Source organism: Pinus tabuliformis, chromosome 7 (genome assembly GCF_031772625.1).
Source record: "Pinus tabuliformis cultivar Carrire ecotype Pingquan chromosome 7, CPIR1, whole genome shotgun sequence".
Classification (NCBI taxonomy): domain Eukaryota; kingdom Viridiplantae; phylum Streptophyta; class Pinopsida; order Pinales; family Pinaceae; genus Pinus; species Pinus tabuliformis.
Genome location: NC_142293.1, coordinates 1,470,829,322 through 1,470,852,378, shown reverse-complemented (window position 1 = coordinate 1,470,852,378; position 23,057 = coordinate 1,470,829,322). Strand labels below are relative to the sequence as shown.

General features: G+C 36.0%; 1 pseudogene across 1 annotated transcript; it reads left to right on the top strand.

Annotated features, from left to right (window-relative positions):
• Positions 1-9,333: 9,333 nt before the first annotated feature.
• On the top strand, positions 9,334-18,638 carry LOC149253353 (F-box only protein 6-like; annotated as a pseudogene). Its single transcript, XR_016267072.1, has 2 exons — positions 9,334-9,444; positions 17,708-18,638. The product of XR_016267072.1 is annotated as an F-box only protein 6-like (transcript).
• Positions 18,639-23,057: the final 4,419 nt, after the last annotated feature.

Below are 23,057 nucleotides of genomic sequence, written 5' to 3'. Positions count from 1 at the left end.
GCAGTATCCATGCCTGACAATTAATATAAGTTTGACTACAAACTCAATGCAATATCTATCCAGGGCAGCATAGATAATAATTTTTGGGTTGCCTATTGTTTTATACTAAACAATAAGTTATTAATGGTTAGTTAACAGTTTATGGAAACATGTTTATGGTCAAAATCATGAAACATTTAACAAAGTTTAAAAAATTATAACAATTTAAGAAATCATGTTTATGGTCAAAATCATGAAACATTTGACAAAGTGTGAAAATATATTTTTCAAAAACCATTTTTGAGAAATTTTACTAATATTTATTTAGATGTGCGTGTTTATTTTAAAAAAAATTATTTAATTAAAATTAAAATTAAATAAATAATTAATTTTGATGTGAGTATGAAAGGTAATTTTTTGATAAATTTTTGGAATAAAGTTTTTAAAATTTTAAATTAATTATTAAAAATTATTAAATAAAAAATAAAGGTTTATTTTGGAAAAAAAACTTAAAGTCAAGACCTCTGTAATTCTAAATGTTAATATGTTCTAACTTTTAAGTATGGGGGATTTACGCAGTGCATTATATTAGATATCATTTTTTTTTGGGATTCAACTGCGTTAAGTAAGTCATTCAAAGTATGACCATTTCCATGAGAGGTAGTCGTAAAGTGACTAATTTCTCCTGATTTTTGAATAGTTCACTTAGCACTCATTGCATCGGGTGATGCTCACAGGGGTGAAGAAGTGAGATTGAAACTAGTGAAATGTGGAGAACGAATCACATAGCATCAATCATCACTTCCGAAGCTTACACCCGGTAACCAGGACTTTTATAATTTCATAACCAAAATTTTTATAATATAAAATATTAACATAGAAAAACATTTATATATATATATATATATATATATATATATATATATAACAAATGCCTCAAATGTATTTTAACAATGCCTTCTCAATAAATAAATAAATAAATAAATAAATATATATATATATATATATATATATATAACATGTGTTTTATCAGTTCCTTCGCAAAAGTTTCAATATAGTTGAATATTAACGTATCCTCAAAAGCTGTGAAAGGTTTACATATATAAATACACCGCCCCATGACCTAAACTGGTATTTGTTTGAATGTTTGTGTGAACGAAGTATTTGTAAATGTTTTTGACCAGTGGTTTTCCATCATTTATTGAATTAATTGAGATTAACTGTAAGACTGTACAACACATTTATTATATTCTTGATTTTTGTGCTTGGCCAACTTGGCCTTCTGTTAACGTGTTATACACAGATCTCAATGCAAAGGTCAGATAGTTTAATGTTATGGTTTAGTATCATAGTATATGTATGATTGAACACTGATTTCATTATATTTGTTATATGCAATTATGTGAAATTAAATTAAATGACTGATGGGTGGCAATTTCATAATGTTGCAGGGTGTGTTAAATAAGATATTTGTGAATAAAATTTGCAAATAAACAATTAATTGCATTAGAGATAAATTTAAATAACTTGTATTAGAGATAACTTGTCCTGACGATGAACCACACTGGTTGGTTCGAAACGTGTCGACAAAAGATTGGTTATGTGATTTTGCCGAAGATTATCTAAACAATTAAATAAAATAATTAGTAAAAATATAAAATTAATTGGTTAAAGTTACACTTTAGTTTATTGAAAAATATTTCATAATTTGACTGAATTAATATCAATTCAATCTCATACTTATTGCGATTATCTCTGCCTTGGCCTCGCGACAGAGATAATAAGGGGTAATTAACTTAATTTAAGTAATTGAGTATAATATATATATATATAATCACGACCAACATTAAATAGTTGGAATAACATGTTTATAAATGTAAGAGTTACTTGAGACATTCTTTACACTCGGAAGAATAAATATGTTTTTCAAGAGTTACTAAGAGTTATTTCCCACTATAATTTATGCAATTTATTCTATAAATTTAGATAGAAGTAAATATGGAAGTGTGTAGATTTAGGTTAGTGCCCACCAAAATTTATGCAAGTTGTGGCAGAAAATCTACATAGAAGAATTATTGATGTTGTAATCAAAGAGAACCTAACTATGTGTTCAAGAAGGTTGTAATCTCCTATTAGGTTAAGTCCACATAAAAATAAATAAATAAATAAGATAAGATAATAAAAAATACAGAAACAAAATGTATGAATACTTAAGACACTTACACTAACCATTGTGATTTTCCAAATTTTGATTTTATCACTACATGATTAAAAAACTTTAGTGATTATATGTTCAAGTAGTTTATATTTATGTCAAGGGTACTACAAATATACTGAAGGATAGGTATATATATTAGCATATGTATGTATATATTGTGTAAAAATGGGTTATTCATAAGTACTTAAATAAATGCCTATAATGGAAGGTAAGTTTTAAAGGAGTTGTCTTTAGTGCGACATTTTGGACTTTCCGGTGCCAGAATCCGGCATAAAAATTTGAGGTAAAATCTTGATTTGTGTTTTTTAAACTAGTTTTTTTCACTGTATATATGGATTTAGCACCTTGAAAAACCCCTAGGGCATTTGGATTGTGCACGGTTACCCATCAAACTTGTGATTTCAATAAATTTCTGTTGGATTTTAGAGAAATTAGACCAGAAAAACCAACGGGGAAAACTTTCAAAAGTCGCATTAAAAACAACTCGAATTTAAAATGAATAATATGAGATTTAAATGTACAAGCTATCAATAATTTAAATATATTATATTGACTATAATTTCATGTTGACTATAATTTCATGTTAGTCTAGATGAACAAAAAAAATAAAATCCATTATAAAATACTAAGGAATTAAAAATCTAAGTTGAAAATGCTCCTTGATAATTATACATCTATCCTTATAAAAAACAATTGTCAGAGTGGCAGTGGTATTATAGGTGTTATGTTTTCCTTATGAGTAGGGCGCTAATAAATGTTAGAAAAATATTATATATATGACAGAGAAATGCAAGACATATGATATGCTGAAAAACACAAACACATAAAACCAGAGAGACACAGATATACGTGGTTCACCCAGTTTGGGCTACGTCCACCCTGAACAGCCAGTGCTTCCTTTCTATTATCTAGCGAAATGAAGAGACACAACCTATAACAAATCCGCTGTAATATCCTTTGTTTTCTCTCATAGTCTCACCTCTCTGTTTCTCGCTCGGAGAATACACATCTATTACACAGCCTCAATACAATACCCTCATGCAAAGAGAGGGGTTGCCTTCTAGGGCAAAAAACCCTAAACTAAACATAAATTCTACCGTTAGATCATCCGCCTAATGAATGGCCCAGATTGACTAGAAATTATTATACTTTTACAGGGCAATTTTACATCTGTTTTTAGCTTCGGAGACGCTGCCCCCAAAACCCCCGTCAGGGGATCGCTGGCCCTTGGACCCCCCAGCTGGGGGGGATGGGCCCCCCCGAACCCTCGCGAGGGGGACAAGTTCCCCCCGCACCCCCCCCCCCCCCCGTGTGGAGGGGTGTACAATCTTCTTAGGGTATACATCTGGCTGAAAACAAAGACATTTAAATAATCATGCTCCACACCCAACAATCTCCCACTTGGAGAATGATTGTAGCAACTCCACCGTTGCTTCATTTGTTGGACAATGACTCCTCTTTGGACCTCGTTGTTTCTCATCTTCATTGTCATCCTTGAAGACCAATTGAAACTGAGCATATTCTCAGTTTCTCCCTGGTCACAACTTTTGTTAACATATCTGCAGGATTCTGGCTAGTGTGTATCTTTTCCAGCTTCAACTCTCCATCTTCCAACACTGATCGTATGAAATGGTACTTGAGCTGTATGTGTTTAGTCTTGGAATGAAATGCCGAGTTCTTTGCAAGATGAATGGAACTTTGGCTATCACTGAATAACGTGCCCATATCATGCTTCTTACCCAATTCATCCATAAACCTTTGTAACCAAATCATTTCTTTACTAGCCTTTGTTGCATCAACATACTCTGCTTCTGTTGTTGAAAGTGCAACAACATTTTGGATTTTTGAAACCTAACTAATAGTTGTTCCACCTACAATAAATACATATCCTGTAGTGCTCCTCCTGTTATCCCTATCACCTGCCATATCTGCATCAACATATCCCTGTAGAGAAATGTTTGAACCACCAAAGCATAATGCTTGATTTGTGGTACCTCTCAAATATTTGAGAATCCATTTTATTGCCATCCAATGTTCTTTTCCTGGATTGTTCATGTACCTGCTTACAACTCCCACTGCATGTGCAATATCAGGCCTTGTGCAGACCATTGCATACATTAAGCTTCCAACTGTTGATGCATATAGAACTTTAGACATATAATCCATGTCTTCATGGGTCTTTGGGCACATCTCCTTACTAAGTTTGAAATGGCTAGCAAAAGGTGTACTAACTGGTTTTGCATTGTGCATATTAAATCTTTTCAACACCTTTTGTATGTACTCATTTTAAGACAATGTTAATTTGTGATTTTTCCTGTCTCTAGTTATTCTCATACTAAGGATTTGTTTTGCAGCTCCCAAATCCTTCATTGCAAATGAATTTACTAATTTTCTTTTGAGCACATTTATTTTCTGCATGTTAGACTCTGCAACAAGCATGCCATCTACATACAATAACAATATAATATAGTTGCTATCATTTTGCTTTTTCAGATAAACACAATGATCAGAGTGACACCTAGTATAACCTTGTTCAGACATAAACTTGTCAAATTTTAGATACCACTGCCTTGGAGCCTGTTTTAAGCCATACAAGCTCTTTTTCAACTTGCACACTATTTTCTCCTTCCCTTTTACCTCATATCCTTGTGGCTGTTGGATATATATCTCTTCCTCCAAATCTCCATGGACAAAGGCTGTCTTTACATCTAACTGCCAAAAATGCAAATCTTCAACTACTACTAGACTTAAATAGTTCTGATTGAAGTCATTTTAACAACAGGAGAAAATATTTCATCAAAATCAATACCTTTCTTCTGTGCAAACCCCTTCACCACAAGTCTAGCTTTGTACCTCTGTTTTCCTCCGTCTTCTTCCTTCAGCCTGTAAACCCATTTATTCTGCAATGTAGTTTTATCTGCAGGCAACCTGACTAAGTCCCAAGTCTGGTTATGCATTAAGGAGTCGATCTCTTCTTCCAAGGTCAACTCCCACTTCTTCCTTCTTTCAACCTATATTTCTTCTTCATAACATTCGGGTTCACTAAAATCAGTCAACAATAAATAATATAATGAAGGAAAGTATCATTCAGGGGGTATACTTATCCTGGTAGATCTTCTAACACCACTTTCATATGTTTGGGGTGCCTGTTGTTGTTGTGGTGGTGGTTGTTGTTGTGGTTGTTGATTATTATTATTTTCAGGCACCTTTACTTCTTCAATGATCTCATCAAAAATTGTGTATTCCTTGTTTTCTTTTTCCTGTTTCTTTTCCTGCAACTGATTCTTATACAAGACCTTTTCATTGAATATTACATCTCTGCTCCTAATGAGTTTGTGATTTTCTTAATCATATAAGCGATAACCAAAATCATTAACACCATATCCAATAAAGGTACATTTATTTGATTTGCCTCAAACTTTGTTCTATTTTCTTTATTAATATGGATAAAGGCCTCACAACCAAAAGACTTTAAAAAAGAGTAGTTTACCTTTTTACCTATCCATGTTTTTTTTGGAACACCACCATCCAAGGAACTTGAAGGTCCTCTGTTTATTAGATAAAGAACAATATCTACAGCATCTATCCAAAATTGTAAAGGCAATCCTACATGCAATCTCATGCACCTTGGATGCTCCATGATTGTTCTGTTCATCCTTTATGACACACCATTTTCTTGTGGTGTTCTTGGAACTGTCTTCTTTCTGCGAATTCCATGCTCTGAACAGTACCTATCAAACTCTTTGCTGCAATATTCACCTCCATTGTCTGATTTGAGACACTTCAATTTCTTTCATGTCTCAATCTCAACCAAAGCTTTCCCTTTCTTGAAAGTATCAAATATATTAGATTTATTCTGAATACAATAAATCCAAGTTTTTCTAGTTGCATCATCAATAAAGGTAACATAATAAAGAGAGCCACCGAGAGATGATACTTGAGCAGGTCCCCATACCTATGTATGCACAAACTCTAATTTTTCGCTCTTCTTTTCTTTCCCAAGTCTGAGAAATCTGACTCTCTTCTGTTTTCCATAAATGAAATTCTCACAGAAGTCCAAATCAATATTCTTCAAACCCGACAACAAATTCCTTGAGTGAAGAACCTTCATCTGCTTCTCACTCATGTGTCTTAGCCTATGATGCCATAATGCGGCATCTGCTCCTTTGGAAGTTAAAGCATTAACAGAGTTAGAAATACCATTGCATAAATACAATGTACCAACCTTTTCGCCTTTTGTTATTACGAGGGCTCCTTTGGTGACTTTCCAAGCTTTATCTGTGAAAGTTGTCACACAACCTTCACCGCCTAACTGCCTTGTCGAAATCAGATTTTTCTTCAGATATGGAACATGCCTTACCTCCTTTAGTAGCCATTGGTTTCCATTTTGTTGTTTTACAAGAACGTTACCCATTCCAACAATTTTTCAGGTTTTATCATCACCCAAACGGACTTGTCCAAAATCTCCTTGAACATAGTCATCAAAATATTTCTTATCAGGTGTGGCATGGAATGAGGCCCCTAAATCTCCCACCTAGGAATCAGTAATATTTTCGAAAGAAAGAATCAAAACATCTTGTAACACCTCACCTGTCACATTTGCTTCATGATTGTTTTCTTGCTGTGCATCTCCTTCTTTTTCCTTCCGAGATCTACAACCTTTATTTAGGTGTCCTATTTTTCTGCATTTCCAACACATTATCCTTGATCTAGACTTGGATCTACCTTTCCTTGATTTACTGCGATATCCTGAGCTCTTTCCTCTTTCCATTCTTCTTCCCCTAGACTCTGCACTCAAAGTATTACCCGATGTCTCACCGGAGCTTTTCCATCACATTTCCTCGCTAAGGATAGCACCGACAACATCATCAAACGTTAAAGTACTAGATCCAGTAACAGAGTTACTAATGCCTATTACTAAGCCATTCCAACTTTATGGCAATGAGCACAAGAATAACGAAGCTCTAACTTCATATCAAAGTTTACCTCTACAAAACTTAACTGACTTGTAACTGTATTAAAATCATTTAAATGGTCTGCAATAGATCCACCTTCCGACATCTTCATATTAAATAACCGTTGCATAAGAAATACCTTGTTTGAGGCCAAGGGTTTTTCATATAGTTTCGCCAATCCCTGAATCAAACCCTTTGTCGTTGTTTCCTTCGAAATGTTGAAGGCGACCGATGCTGCAAGGCACAACCGTACTATTCCGAGTGCCTTTTTATCGAGAATGTTCCATTCTGCATTTGTCATAGCCATAGGCTTCTTTGCTTTTCCGCTCAATGGTAGGTATAGATCTTTCTGATACAGATAATCTTCCATCTGCATCTTCCATAGTGGGAAGTTTTGGCCGTTAAATTTCTCGACCCTGAACTTACCATCTTCCGCCATTTCTCCCACTCGAACGAGGAACCCTTCTTTCCTGTGAATTTATCAGCCAAATAGACCTTCGGCTCTGATACCGGTCATCAGAAAAATATTATGTATATGACAGAGAAATGCAAGACATATAATATGCGGAAAAACACAAACACATAAAAATAGAGAGACACAGATATACATGGTTCACCTAGTTTGGGCTACGTCCATCCCAAACAGCTAATCCTTCCTTTCTATTATCTAGCAAAATGAAGAGACACAACCTACAGCAGATCCACTGTAATATCCTCTGTGTTCTCTCACAGTCTCACCTCTCTGTTTCTTGCTCGGAGAATACACATCTATTACACAGCCTCAATACAATACCCTCATACAAAGAGGGGGGTTTCCTTCTAGGGCAAAAAACCCTAAACTAAACATAAATTCTACCGTTAGATCATCCACCTAATGAACAACCTAGATTGACTAGAAATTACTATACTTTTACAAGGCAATTTTACATCTGTTTTTAGCTTTGGGGGCGCTGCCCCCGAAACCTCCGCCGGGGGACCGCTAGCCCCCGGACCCCCCAAAAGCAAATGAAATTCATGATTGATTAAGGCATGATTAGAGATACTGGAAAACTGACGTATACATATCATCAAAGAATGTGAAGTTCTGATATTAGTTTATGTAAGTCTTCATACAAAATGCATGGTATTTCTTTGACCACAAGGTTCAATCTGGGATAGATGATACCAATAAAGTATACAGACTTTTCAAGATAACTATTAACATCTTATAGCAATAAGCATCAATATGACAATTATGTGGCACATTCTAGGATAATAATAATCACTTTAGATAAGAAGGAAGGTGTAATGAAGTGTATTAAGGGAGATGAAAATTTATATGAATAAGTTTCAAGATCATCAATAAAGAGTTGGTACTTAGTTAAATGGAAGGAAAAGTTGAGTTCTATACCATTAATTAAAAGAGATTGAAAAACCCATGTGTGACTAATAAGGATAGTGTTATTTAAATATAAGAAGTTGGGTAGTATTTCTACAAAAGAAAAAGGAATCTTAAATAAATATTAATAGACCATTTATGATAAAATATTGAATATATGATCATAAGTTCATTGGTGAATTATAAAGTCTCTATAAGACAACATGACATAGAGTACGAGAATCATGACCTTTTCAAGGTAACATTACTGAGGAGAAATACTACAAATGAAATGAAATAAAACAAGCTAATAGAATCAAAGAAAAATCTTATAAGATAAGATAAGATAAATAAATAAACACTAACAACTCAAGAAACCTTAACCTAATTAACACCATTAACAACTCAAGAAAGCAAAGTATTTCGGTAAAAATCACATAAGAGAATTTTTTCGCCGATCTAACCAACAAGTGTGGATCGAACCAACAAATGTGGTTCATCATCACGACATGAAGAAGCCAACCATGGCAAAGGCTTAAATATAGAGCAATTAGTTGAAATTTTGGTTTCTGCATTGCTCTCTATTTAAGCCTTTGCCATGGTCTACCTCTTCATTTCGCTCTCTATTTAAGCCTTTGCCATGGTTTACCTCTTCATCTTATCATCATCATAAACCACATACTTGTTGATTCAAAAAATAACCAAACCCACACTAAATTACATAACCTAATCCACACTAACCACTCAAAAAAAAGCTTAACCTAACTAACACCACGCCAATAATAGAATAAAATACGCAAACCCTAAGTGTACCGAACGAAACCCTAGGGCATTCCGCCCTTTATAGAGGAGATTAGGAGGAACAGCGTATTTCTATGCCGGTGGCGCCTTCTGTTTGATAATCGGTATGAAGTCCTGGGCGGCGCACTACCAGGGTTTGTATGCCCAATGGATTTATTAAATTTGATATTTCAGCGTTTGATTGTGTGTATAAGTGTTAAGTCACAGGGATGGGGTAATTATTGCTATTTCAATGCTGGCGGCGCCTCTGTTCGTCTCTCTTTAGCCGTGCCTTGGCAATGCACTGGGACCAGGGTTTGTGTGTGCGGTTGGTTGCTGAGTAAATTCGATATGTCATTATGTGCGTATGAATCTTATTATTGACGGGGATGGGATGCTTCTTGCTAGAGCTCCTCGTCCTCACGGTATGGAGCGACCGTGAACAATTATTTGTTCGATGTCGTAGATTCCTTCGTGAACGTCACACAGTAAATTCTGGTCGTTGATGGCGTCTATTATTCCACCTGCTACTCATTTGCTGTTCTTCATTTTTGAGGGCAGTATACTAGAGAAGCGGGAAGGGTAAGAAGAAGCCTCCGACCAGAGGAATGTTATATTCTATTGCCCTGGGTATTTTTTTGCGGCGTTGCTGCCATGATCCCTTGGGATTGGCCATAACATTCACATTCACAACATCTCCATTTTTTGGGCAATTTGTTTTTAGGTGTTTTTACTGCTAGGGTTTTATTGCTGTTCAAAATAGGTTTTGTCAATTGATTGTGATGTGCTCTTGTCTTTTTGCTACGATTTAAATTTTAGGTGAATAGTTCGTGCATGTAACATGCTCATGGACGGAAGTTCAGACAACTTGTTGGAATCATTTTAAATCCACTAGTGTGTATTGTTTTTACAATTCCAATATGGATATGTCGAAGATATGTCCCAGTTGAGGTTTCTCTTTTACCAGATACAGAAAAGGTTTGCAACTGGTATCAACCGCGTGCATTTGAATAAAATGAATGAGGTGATTCTCGCCTTGTAACCAGATTTGAACGTTGTGGTGGGTGTGACATTTTGTTCTACTAATTTATTAAATCTCTCCCAATAACCCGCCTTACCAACTAAGCACCTTCCTTTAACTACTACCAATGCCCGGGACCTCTTCAAGTACCGGCACAAACCCAGGCTTTAGGCCCCTAAAAGCACGCATTTTCAAGTCCCTTCGTTTGTATTTTCAAGTCCCTTCGTTTGTGGGAAAAAACAGTTAGGATCCATTATTTGAATGCTTTGTATGATGAAGTAAAATATATCTTGGTCAAGCGTTCTTAAATCATGTGCCTTCTAATTGTTATTCCTAAATCTCTTCTATAAAAATATTCAATTTTAGAGCTGTGACCTCCCATGCTACATGAGGAGTATTTATTCTGATTCCGTCATAATATAATTATGTTAATTACACATGCATGTTAAAATATTTATCTAATCTATTTCTCAGTCAATTGGTAAGGAATAGTCTACTTAGGTGGCAGCTAAGGAATTGTCTGGATTGTCTGCTAAGGAATTGTCTTAGTCAATTGGTAAGGAATTATCTGGATTTTTTGTTGGTCAGAAAACTTTTTTATTCTCACCACAGCCCCTTTGAAGTCAATTATAGATCAATCTCTTCGTATTCAGAGAGATTCAGTTTAGTATTAGAGAGATTCAAATCAGAGAGATTCAGATTAGTATTAGAGAGATTCAGATTGGTGGAGGAATTGTCTGGATCGGATTGTCAGCTGGCCTGGAAAGTATCGGATTGTCTGCTGGCTGGAAAACTTCCCCATTCCTGCCACATCAATTCCTCTGCCCGGTCAATCAAAGGTCAATTTTGTGGCGATCCCATGTCACATTTGATATCCTATATGTGACGGCTATCTGATGGTTTGTTGAGTTAATGGAGTTGGTGGAAACCACTGAATTCTCTCAGATCCGCTGACTTTCTCTCAGATCTGCTGGCTTGTCGAGTTGATGAAGTTGTAGAGTTAATGGATTTAGTGGAAACCATTCGAATTTTCCTTTTGAAACCTTAAACTGTGCCCATAACCACATTCCAGCATGGGATTGGTGGAAACCATTCGAATTCTCTTGAAACCTGAAACTGTGCGCAAAACCACCTTGCACCATTCTACCTTTGCCAAAACCTCCCTGCACAGATAGGTGATTGTGTGACCACGCTTTTACCATTGGAAACGGCAAGATTGAGCATCAGGAAACCGAAAGTGTCATCGCAAATTTAAGTTTCAGCATTAGCATCAAACCAATATTAATTTTAATCACAGAAATTATGTTAAATGCTCCCTTTCTCTGAGGAAAATTTTTAATCCCTGATCTTTGTTTTGTTGTTTTTAATGAACATAAACATTATGGACTGACTGACTGACTGACTGAGATGGCACACGGCCACAGATGCTGAAGCAGAGATTTAAACAAAGTCAACCATACACAACAGACTGAAAAAATTAAACCCTCGTGATTCCAAGATTAGTAACGCAGAGAATGAGTTAAAATGCATGTTAACTTTAAAATTCATATCCCATTTCAGTCAATTTCATATGTAAATATTGCCTAGGACATGGTCCAATACATCACCAACAAATGAAAGTTAAATATCCAAAAACAGAACTCCTCCCAAATTGTGCAGCAAAGAATTCCTATCTGTGCAGTAAAATAAATCAAAGCCTCTGTACAATTGGACTCCGAGCTCGCCAAATCTTAAAAGTCCGCATGGTCTTGGCTTATCTGAAATCCGGTCCATAAGGATAACTAAATTTTTTTGATGTTTTTGTTTTAGAAGATGTTTCAATTGAGATTTCTGGCATTCTACCTTTGCTTCCAGGAACCTCGCCTTTAGACTGTTTTGCCGAATTCCCTTTGTCCATTCTATGAAACATTTGATGCCTCTTGCAATACGAGGGTTGCATTTCTCTGGGTTGGTCTTTACACCGTGTTCGAAGGGAAGGCAGGCCCAATGAAGAACAGACTGTTCAGGAGAGCTCCAATACTTTGCAATCGTAGAAAACCTGGTATTTGTTGGATTTTTAATTATAGAATTCCCCTTCACCGGGACTTGAACTCCAATGACACCCTGCAAATGATTCTGCCCTTTTCAATTGCCCTTCTGTACCAGAGCGAGCTGTGCTCACAAGCTTAGATCCATCACCGTCTTCTAAATCTATTTCACTGTGAACTCATTTTATCCCCCTTGCCTTCATATCCCATTTCAGTCAATTTCATATGTAAATATTGCCTACCACATGGTCCAATTCATCACCAAAAAATGAAAGTTAAATATCCAAAAACAGAACTCTCCCCAAATTGTGCAGCAAAGAGTTCCTATCTGTGCAGTAAAATAAATCAAAGCCTCTGTACAATTGGACTCCGAGCTCGCCAAATCTTAAAAGTCCGCATGGTCTTGGCTTATCTGAAATCCTGTCCATAAGGATAACTAACTTAATTTTTTTGATGTTTTTGTTTTAGAAGATGTTTCAATTGAGATTTCTGCCTTTCTACCTTTTGCTTCCAGGAACCTCGCCTTTAGACTGTTTTGCCGAATTCCCTTTGTCCATTCTATGAAACATTTGATGCCTCTTGCAATATGAGGGTTGCGTTTCTCTGGGTTGGTCTTTACACCGTGTTTGAAGGGAAGACAGGCCCAATGAAGAACAGACTGTTCAGGAGAGCTCCAATACTTTGGAAGGGTAGAAAACCTGGTATTTGTTGGATTTTTATTACAGAATTCCCCTTCCCCGGGACTTGAATTCCAATGACACCCTGCAAATGATTCTGCCCTTTTCAATTGCCCTTCTGTACCAGAGCGAGCTGTGCTCACAAGCTCAGATCCATCACCATCTTCTAAATCTATTTCACTGTGAACTCATTTTATCCCCCTTACGTCTAGATAGTTCTTTGTTTCCTCCATGAGAATCATTGAACTTTTCCTCCCTATCTTCAGTTTCTTGATGAGAATCACTTGATGCTTCGTCCCTATTACTTACATGTCCACTTGAAGAATCCCATTCCTCATCTTCTTCCCCTTTTTCTCTTTCATCAAACACAATGTTTGCCCTTCCTCCCTATCTTCAGTTTCTTGACGAGAATCACTTGATGCTTCGTCCCCATTACTTACATGTCCACTTGAAGAATCCCATTCCTCCTTCCTCCCCTTTTTTTCTCTCATCAAACACAATGTTTGCCCGGGCGGTAGCTTGAGCTTTGCGTTGTCGATGTGTTTATACCTTGCAATTCATTGATTACAGCCGGAGGATTCAAAATGCTGCCTGGAGAGTCACGGGGTGAAGTACTTGACATACAATCCCTTGCAGATCTGACATCCAAACCCTCATTGTTGATGTCAAGTGAATGCAAATCTTCATTGCCGGAGTGACCACCATCTGAAGCCAAAGGCTGACGTCTTGGCTCTGTAATCCCTTTAACCCTTATACAAATAACAGCATCTCGAAGCAACTCTGCTTGTTGACATGGACAGAATTGTCATGACTTCTGGAACCCTTCCCGTACATAAAATCCTCCAATTCAGACCTCAAATTTTCTAAGGCCACATGTTTCCCTCCAAGAAAAAGCGTTGCTGTTTCTAATTTCATCTGAACTCTCTCCTCACGCAAAATATCGGCCATTTGGAGCATTTTTCATTCTTCAAGTTCTTTCCTATCCATAGCATATTTTCGCCTCAACTCCTCCGCCTGCGCCTTATCGTCACCAATCTCCTTAGCCAACTCATCACAGACTTCTTCCATAATTTATCTAGAGTTCCTTCCTTTCTCAAGCGCTTGCATTAACTCCATTATATCCCTTTTAGCCTCTGCAAGCTCCCTGGCCAATTTTTTGTTAAAGGCCTCAATCTTGCTCTTTGCTTTCCTCTCACTCTCCAGCTCTTCCTTCTCAACCTGAACTGCTGCCTGGATCCTTTCCTGTTCTCGGCTTTGCCACACAGCTTTCTGCTTTGCAAACTTCCTGAACAATTGCTTAATTTCTCTCTGCAAACTCTTGCCCCTGCCACCTTTGCATGAGCCATAGCCATATGCCCATGCTGATTGTATTCTTGAACAATAGAATACAATATATAAACAAAAAAGAGTGTTAAATAACTTACCACACATATTCTTCCCTATCTCTATCTTGAAGAATCCATCAGCACCCCAGCTCTCTCCCCAGGAATTCTTCATGTTCCAGTATGGAGTCCCCTCACTAACACCATATACCCCATCCAGTATGGAGTTCCCTCGTTAACACCATACCCAACGGCCAAAACAGCATGATTGATATCCCGCAAATAAATTTCACATCCACTTTAAGTTTTTCACAGACAGTGGCCTCACAGACATTTCATTAACACCATACCCAAAGGCCAAAACAGCATGCATGATTGACATCCTGCAAATAAATTTCACACCCACTTTACGTCTTTCACAGACAGTGGCCTCACAAACATTTCATGAGAGCCTCACGAGGCATAAAATTAGGAAGTTTTAGACAGAGACAGTCCCCAATCGCAGGGAGATACTTTATTTAGATCCAGGATTTCTCATCATGATTATAAACTTAGCTAGCATGATAAAAATTGATCATCGTTTGCCTATTTTGCAATGGACAATCAACTTCAACGAATTCAGTTTTCTCTGAATTTGAATGTTTGAATATAGAACTATATTTTTGTTTAGAATAATTCTTTTGAATAAAAAAAACTTTTTATTCCCCGTATCATTGGGCTTTGACCACAAGTTGGGTTGGTGAACACTCACTCGTAAAATCAAAATTCATGAATAACATTGAATGCCACACTAACAGGGCGATCTAGACCCACAACAGGTTTGTTCAACATAAAATTCATTTACTTCACCATTGTATTATAATTGAAATAGTTGCATATATCGACAAATAGAAAAGTTTGAACAGAATGTAAAGCAAAGCTACATTCTCAGCAATGAGGGCAAATCTGATGAGGGAAACAGAGTTACCAAACTTATGTTGACACTATCAGCAACCTTTACATCGACATTGTTTGCATCATATTTTCAAAAACCGTCTTTCGAACACCATCTTTCGCTGTGTAAGGATAAGCTTCCTCAATGTCAAGCCCTCCATTGTATTTGATATACTCAAATGCTTGGGATGGCAGACCACCACTGCAACCAAAGTTGTTAAATGCTCCAGCACAGTCAACCAGCTGTTGTTCAGACAGGATGACAGTCTTTCCTGTAGCCTGAGTATAGGCAGCCTCTAGTGCTCCAGTAGTGCTGCAATATTCAATCAAGTTGTCAACTTGATTTTGGTCTACTAGAGTTCTCAGTGGATCATAAATTTTAGTTGTTTCTGAATCATTAACTTGATTTATAAAATGGAATTAAAATAGAGTTGAACAATTCTTCACATTACAATTGCCAAGAGAGGAAGAGAAAAGATTAATCCAATCATCTAATACATAGTTGAAACAGTGTATCTAAGCACAACAACATTTTATTGACCTCATTGTGCACACAAATATGATATTTTGTATTCACCAATATCTTGAAATTCCTTTATATCCTTATATGTTTGTTCCATTGGGTGAAATGATTTCCTAAAGGAATAGGTGGAAAGAAATAGGCATGAAATTCATGGAAGACTAGGCCATTTTAAACAGAATTGTATGTTTTGTATGTCTACCCAAAGTTAGTAAGGCAGATACAAACATAAAGAGGCTTTGAAGACTTTCATTACTTGCAATTAGTTTATTTAGTATCATTAAGAGGATTATTGTATTACAGACACAGGTTCAACTTATGATCACTGTAGGCAGCCGAACCCAAATATTGTCCATAGAACATGTGGAGAAGCATCATCTTCTATCATGATTGATCATCCATGGAAGGTCTTCAACTCTAGTGGGAATCAATGAGCTATGCACAAGCGGGAACAATATGGTTCGGATTGTTGATAAAAGCAAGCGGGGTGCAGGGAAAGCTTTGTGGAGATGTCATTTTGTAAACAAGGATAAATTTTAGTCTCTCAAATATATTTTGAATTTTCCTTATTCGATTGTAATCCAAGTTCCATGGTTAGCTGTTTTTCCTAATCATGTGAATGGTCACATCAGGGAGTCTAGTTCTGATTGGATCTTGGTTTTACTTGATATCATCATATTTTGTTTATATTAATCACTTGTGCCATTCTATTATTTGTTGCTTTAGTTGTAACAGTGATTCTTGTAATGTTGATGAATGTCTGATAAGTACTTATTATATAGGAACATCATTTATATGGCATGCAAAAGGTTGATATAATTGTTTTTGCGTTTAGGATTTAGAATAGAGAAATATACAGAGGATATTAGTTTTTGCCTAACATCAATGCCCAGAAAACTGAGGATGCAAACCCTCCTTAAAGAGTAGAAAAAAGTTAAAATGTTTAGTAAACGACCTGTAAGACCGAAGGCATTTAGGCCAGCAGATGGTATTTAGAAAAGAACATCATTTTCTTAGTCATCACAGCTGCCTAACATCAATGCCCAGAAAACTGAGGATGCAAACCCTCCTTAAAGAGTAGAAAAAAAGTTAAAATGTTTAGTAAACGGCCTGTAAGAGCGAAGGCATTTAGGCCAGCAGATGGTATTTAGAAAAGAACGTCATTTTCTTAGGCATCACAGCTTCCATCACATTGACAATGAAGTCACATTGACAATGAAGGTAATCATTTCCATTATTGGATGTGGATCCATCAATCTTACACGAAGCCCTCTAAACAAAATGATAGTTGAAACTTAGAGATGTTGCTTCGCTTTTCATAGTACCCATGTAAAAATAACCCTCATACACAATGATACACAAATATTGACTGTCTCTGTGCACATGTGAGAGGTTATGCCACACGTAATACATTATTTTATTATTATTTTGCAGTCGTTATTTTACCTAGCATCTTCTTGTTAGTTTTTAATTCTCATACACAATGATACATAAATATTGACTGTCTCTGTACACGTGCGAGGTTATGCCACACATAATACATTATTTCTTTATTCTTTTGCAGTCGTTATGTTACCAAGCATCTTGTTGTTAGTTTTTAGCGTGCTATTTATTGAGTTCTACTTCATATGCCAGATTTTATTTTACATGCAATGTGTTTGATATTGATCTTGAGAATCTGAGATTGGTTTTGTATAAATCACATAGATACACGATTGGTGTGTGTTGGGATATAATGTGGGATTTAAACAAAAATGGGAGTTCAACTCACATTTTTCTATCTTTATCTTTAAATGTGATAATTTGTTGTAAAATTTTGAAGTTAGATACTCATGTCACTAGACATATAAAAAATAAATACAATATATAGATATATGATTTATATAATAGGACTCTTAGTGTTTTTTTTTGTGTTCAGTTGACGACTTGCTGTGCTGTTATTGTTTGCGACATCTTCTTAAGTGCAACATTATGCTTGGAACATCTTCAAACGGTGGGATTGTGATGGAGAACCATCTGATTCTTGTAGTCCTAAAAATAAGTATTATGGTCACTCATGACTAAAGCAACTCAAAACGGAAGAGGAGAAAGTTAAACGCATCAATTTGATGTGAAGATCCTATGAATAGATAACATATCTTGTGTTGAACTTCTTGAAGATTTATTAGTAAGGGTGCTTGCACAGTTGCCTGTGTCTAGCTTCTTTTGTTTTCGTTAAGTGTGTAAATGATGGAATTCAATGATATATTCTCCAAGTTTTTTGAATGCTTGTTCAAAAGTCATATATGTTGTCCATGGTTCTACATGGTGGACTCCAAGTTTGATCAGGGCATTGTATATGACAAAGAGGTCAAAAAATGGCACCATATCAATCTTCCCTCTTGTCTGAGCAAAAACGTGAAGTGCAAACCAGTGTCATCTGTTGGAGGGCTTATTTGTTTTGGGTCATCTCTTGGCAATTTCATTGTGTGCAACCCTCTCATTGGACAATGTTGCAAATTAACGCATCGAAAGATTGCTCAGACCATTACACAGTCTGAGTGGGTGTAAGTCTTAACAATGCCCCCTTCAATGTCTCAGCAATACAATGAAAAGAAAGTCGATATCAACGATATAGGTTATGACAACTTGATAATGATTTGCATAAGTTTTGGCCAATTCAGCAGTGAAGCGCTGTGTAACATCTTGGAAAACTCATGGCTAGAATTCAACCAGTGGTATTGTCATTGTTTGTAAATAACTTTGCCACATACAACATAGCTAGAGTATGAATTATAAATGCAATCTTCATGTATATCATAAGAAACTATAAATATAAGAAAAATAAGACGAAGATCTCACTTTTTTAACAATTATGAGATCCCAGCCATTGTCAAATTTACTCTATTTTGTGATGAAGTGCATTTCCTGAGTTTCTGTCAAGGCTAAATACATTATATTTATGATCTGTATTTTCATGTGTCAAGAATGTGATAAATATAACTTAGACTTGAAGCAAACTATTTTTTTGCAATATCAAATAATTCTTCATTAATTGCATCTTGCTGAGGAACCTCAAAAAACTAGACCTTGTGCATATTTATGCCATGTGAGTGATTAGCATCCTTCAAATATTTTCAGCTGTAAACATATATTTAGCACGACTAGGTCCAAGGATTTTTTTTCGAAAATGTGACAAATTGTTTATTGGAACTTCAAACTGTTGGAAGACAGTAATTCCAACCACCTGCATTAATGTAGTTAGATTGTTCTAGAATTCAGCACATGTATTAAATGGAGGTTCTAGAGATCTTTGACAAATGGACAAGCTTTCTGAAGAAGCCGCCGCCCCAATCAATCTCCAGAACTTTCTCTGTCCTGTATATATACCTGTTTAATCAGTGAATGAAGCAAGTGTTCAGAAGTTCCAAGTGTTTTCTAATATGGGATCAGAGCGGTAGAGGTTGAGCGTTGTGTGCTCAACAGTCTCCGCTCTTTAATTTGGTATTAGAGCCTAGGGTTTCGGCTGTGGCTAATGTTTGACCAAGATATGAGGGCTGTGAGGTAGCGATCTTCTATTCATAGTGAGCGTTGTTCGTGAGAGAGTAAACCTTGTAGCGCCAGGCTTAAGGTGACCTGTGTTTGGCTTGCATTGTTTCTTTTTGTGAATTGAAGAAGCCAATCGTTGCTTTAAAAGTTGTTGCGTGGGGCATTAGTGTGACTGCATTGGTGAAGGGTCATATTGTTATGGTTGATGTCCGCTGTATGAACCTTGGAAGAATCGAAGTGTAAGAGCTTGGATTGACGAGCTTGGTGTGTTGAGTAATCTGCTAACTTAACGTAGTGGTTTTGGAACTTGGTGGACGTTGAGATTGTCGAAATTGTTGTGAGTTTTATTCTCTGATAGGAGAATGAGAGAACATGCAATGAGCCTAGAGCAGTCCAACCTGATGCAGTCCTGTTGAAGAAATTGGAAGGGTTGTGAATCTTAGAGTTGGATGAAATTGATTTGCTGTGTGTGGAGTCACAGTGTAATTTGAAATCCCGCCTTGCATGTTGTATTGTGCCTTGTGATATGTGGTTGGATGCCAACGCTGTCAAAAGATAATCCGTGTGTTGTGTTATTTGCGTTTTCTGAAAAAGTGTAGTGCACATTTGGGAAGTGAGAGGTAGAGCCGAGCCTAGTGCACTTAGAAGTCAAAGCTGGCCAGAGTTTAAGGAAAATTTAAGCCTAGTTGATATTTTTAGACTTTTTTGACAATGATCCTTTCGATGATCATTTTCTTAGGAACCCATTTGGGTTTGGCAGTATTTGTGAGTTCTTGGACAAACAATGTCATGTTTTTGAGGATCATGTTGTTCAAGAAATCACTCATGTTGTCGAGGATCATGCTGTTGAAGAAATCACTCATGTTGTTGAGGATCATGTCGTTGAAGAAATCACTCAGAGTAAAACTTGCTTCTCTCATAACCCAATTGTTAGAAGTTTTATTGGATCTGCTTTCAAGATGACTGCTACTACGGAGGATACTACCATGGATGTTCTTCAGAGGCCGCTCATGTTCAAAGATGACTGCATTTTGGTGGCTCCTTTGCTGGTTCCTCATGGAAAGTGGGGAGAACATGAATTAGATTGCCTTGTTCGGGGTCTTGCATTGCGTCCCAATCTGGAAAAAGTTGCCGATGTTAAGTACATAAGCAAGGAGCAGAGGAATTCTTTTAGGAAAGCCAGAAAGGTGAAGATGAAACTGCATCAGCAAATGAACAAGCATGGACCCTTTTGCAAGAAGGCAAAAATGAAATGTTTTGTAAGCCTAGCTAAGACTTAGACTAGCAGGCAAGTTAAAGTTTAGGTCATCGTGATTAAGAGTATAGTGTCTTGTATATCGTGCTATAGTATATTTGTCATATGGTTGGAATTAAGGGGGAGTGTTGGAAGACAATGATTCCAACCACCCGCATTAATGTAGTTAAATTGTTCTAGAATTCAACAGATGTATTAAATGGAGGTTCTAGAGATCTTTGACAAATGGACAAGCTTCCTGAAGAAGCCACCGCCCCAATCAATTTCCAGAACTTTCTCTGTCTTGTATATATCCCTGTTTAATCAGTGAATGAAGCAAGTGTTCAGAAGTCCAAGTGTTTTCTGATATGGTATCAGAGCGGTAGAGGTTGAGCGTTGTGTGTTCAGCAGTGTCCGCTCTTTAATTCTTACCATTGACTTTTCCAACTAAATGATCACTATTCTCTGATGGTTTACTATTATCATCATCATTTTTATTAATTATTTTAACCACATAAATGTTTCCTATTAGCCCAACCAGAGTTATGTGTAAAATTATATATGAAAATACTCCAATATGCATCGATCCGTGGAGTTCATAATGTTCTCTTCAATGCTTTTTTGTTGGGTCTCTCCTTACATTTTGTGGAGTTGTTTTTTGCTTAGTCTCCCGCTTAGTTGATCTCCCTGTCTCCTTACATTTTGTGGAGTTGTTTTTTGCTTAGTCTTCCTATTAGTTGATGTATGGAATGCCAAGTTCTTAGTGAATCTGAGATTAATCGATATGTAATTTTGCTAATTTAAAGAATATGAAGTGAATCATTGAAAAAAACAAAAATTACCAATAACTAGATATACTTACAATTTTCCTTGAAGGTCTTAGTATACTCATTTTTTAAGGGTGAATTCTATTATAAAGAAACATGTAACTAAACAATATGGAACTTTAATGTTGTGCACATGTGATTCTCTCTTGGGAAAATAGTTTAGTTTGGGTATACTAAAAAGCATAGAGGTTGTGTTATCATTTGAAAACATTTTATGCAAGGGCTATATTGGTGAAGATTTCAAAATTCAAGGAGAACATGGCTTACAGTGGTCGATTATTCCACTCAACTGAACATTTAATGTTGTAGTTTGGCAATATTTGTTGGTTTGCTAGATTGGTTAATCTTGAGATATATTTGGAAGCAAACCCTCTTTTTCGACATTCCATAGGCATCCCAAAGCGGATAAGGAGTTGAGAATGTCACACAAGGAAGACAAGGGGTCTTTCTAGAGAGGACTTTCTAAATCAGGTTTCTCAAAGTGAATCATGCCTTTCAAAATAGATACTCAACATCGAATAGTAGCAATGATTTAATCTCTCAGGGGTTAATTTCTTGATCATGGGTACTATTATTGTAGCATTTCCAACTCTCTTTTCATTTGTTTTTGGAATAGTCTCTGTTTTGTTTTTTCTGATTTTTGAATGTCATTTTATAATGATGAGGCAAGAGTACCCTTCCCCAAGCTTTGTTGTAAATGAAGAATCCTTAAAAACATTGAGGGATCAATGTGGTTTTCACTTGGCTCTAAAACTGCATGGAATGCCCTAATTGCATTGGCTAGATGGTCCACAAGTTGTGTAACATGTATCCAAAGTTTTGAACCTTGGTGGAGAACATGACCACCCTCACTTAACTATTGAACCAAGACCCTTTTGACAACGCTTCTTGGAGTTAGATCCATTAACAATATTATTTCTACCATGTAGAAAATCTATATGCATAAAAGCAATCATTACTTTTTCATTTCATAATAAATTGAGAAGCAATGGCTCTATACTTTGTACTATGGTTTAAGGATTGGAATCTCGTGGTCCTATCAATTAAATATTCCCTAATTTGGTTTTTGGGCTCCTATTGGCGGATGTCATTGCTCACTAACAAGTTTTCGTATTTAATTTTTTATATTAAGGTTGTTTAGTTGTTAGTAATCATATGAATAAGTTCCATATTGTTGAATGTTGCCTTAGGTATGTCATATAGACCAATCATAGATCTTATTACAAACTGAAAATAATTATGCTCATGTTAAATTGCATTTTTTTCATATCTAGCTGCCAATAATAGAATGTCACTCAATGTTTTTTTAAATTACTTGGACTTTTTTCAAAATTAGTAAGACAAAAGGTTGTGCATGATAATATATTGTATAGTTTATTACACTTACAAGCTTGAAGCAACTACAAATGTTTAGATTTAATTTTAAATATTTAATATTATATATATGTATATTATTTTGGTTATCCTTTAATTTATTTGTTTTCTAAACCCAAAATAATATTAAAAAATAAAATGCTTGTTATGATAAAGTTATTTTACTTTTGATCAAAATAAAGTTGTTGAAAACCTCGAAGTTGCTATATGGTATATGGTATTGTGTTAGTGTGCTACTAAAGTTAAATATGTTCTCTTCATGTGTAATATTTCCTTTACAGTGCTATCAGTGTTGGTCGTGTTCT